This window comes from Symsagittifera roscoffensis, chromosome 5 (genome assembly GCF_963678635.1).
Source record: "Symsagittifera roscoffensis chromosome 5, txSymRosc1.1, whole genome shotgun sequence".
NCBI lineage: Eukaryota > Metazoa > Xenacoelomorpha > Acoela > Convolutidae > Symsagittifera > Symsagittifera roscoffensis.
Window position 1 is genome coordinate 49,335,062 of NC_087066.1, and position 1,782 is coordinate 49,336,843.

Consider the following 1,782-nt stretch of genomic DNA (forward strand, 5'->3'; position numbering starts at 1 on the left):
AATGGCTTGAAAATAATCGTATTCGTATCTATTGTTTCGTAGTAATCATTTTCAAACCATGAAGATCTGTAATAGTCGATTGAATTGATATTATCTTTTTCGGATTAATACGATTCCGAATGCTATTTGACAAGTTAAGAGGTAAGGAATGCCGGATTGTACTCAAAGACCGAGGGTACGGAAAAGGAGTTAAAAACTTTAAAATATGTACAAATCAAAAGGATCTTGTTAAAAAGGTATCAATCCTATTGGAAAAGGGAAGAAATTATTTGCAAGGTGTTTTAATGTTTAACCGGTGCATAGGGTTTTTTATAGGGGGACCTGAAATTTGCTTAGTTAAGTTAACAAGATCCAATTATATATAGCTGAATGTTGCTAAGTTTGTTTATGTAATGAGGCTGTTCTTGCAAACAGTGGCTTGTTTATCCAGGCTCTTTTAATTCATTAGTTTATTTTCGCTTTTTTGTTTGTTGTTGATGAATATTGTTTATGATGAAAATATGCATCTAGTCTAGGCTTTGCAGAATTGTACTGTCGCCATTGGCATGAACGCTCTTATCATGCTTTCCTTCCCTAAAATACAGGAAACAGCATACCCTAAAAGAGACTCGACGATTGATTTGAAGGAGAATTTTGTTAATCATTTGTTTGCCAAGTTCAGAAAATGAACTCCTTTAAATGTTTAAAGAGGGTGGCACTAAAAAGAGCCTTCATTTGTTTATTGTTTACCTGTTTCATCTCGCACGGTGCTAAAGAGAAGGTGCAATAGTTTTTATGTCGAAGAGCTTCTGGAAATAGTAATTTTCAATTTTAGCTCAATCATAGCTCTGATATATAGTTTCTTAACCTAAGAGTTCAATAAATTGTCGAAAGTCATAGATTTTTGTGAAGTACCTCAATAGGCTTCTGTCAAATAGGTAAATATGGAACGCAGATGATTTCTAAAGCTAGACTGTTCTCCACTTTTTTAAATGACTTCCTTTTTTAATGATCTTATAATCTAAATATTTTGAAAGCAAGCGTTATCAAATCGGAATATAGAATTTTCGGGTTAACAACTAGTTCAATTAAATCAGTTGAATCTTTTGCAGCAATGCTGCTGACATGCTCAATTTCATGAAAATTCAAATTTAACGTTTGGATCCAATGTTTGATACTAGGAACTTTTTCACAGTTGAATTTTCGTCGGCTTAATGGATTTCATTCTAACTTTCGTCGGATTTCTTGCTTTGTGTATTAAATTATTGAATACTGTTTCTTCAATTGTTACAAGTATTTCAATTTGCTTAGTAATAACTCTTCTGATTTCAAATAGAAACAGAAACATGAATTATTTTATTGCGTTCACAAAATGTGACGCCGCCGCCACCACAAAAGAAATATGTTTTTATTCACTTGCAAAAGGAAGGGAAATGCTATTGGAATAATTCGTATAACGTTTTAAGCATTGAGAATTGAAACGACTATTCTCATTCAAAGCGAATATTAACGATTCCTCTCGTAAAATACGAGCATACAAAACCTTCTTCTCGTAAAATACGAATGTACGAATAGAGAATACGAAGTTAAGAAGTAACTTCTCATTTGATACGAAAAGTGGCGTGATTTCCCCATCTGAGTATAAATAGAAGCTCAAAACTACGGGAATTCATTCCCAACAATATCTCTTCTAACACCAACACCACTCTCTTCAACCACCCCCAACCAATCTCTAAAATAATATCTACTCTCAGTAAAAATATATCTAATCTCACCGTTAAAATAGATATTGAGTCAAAAGGC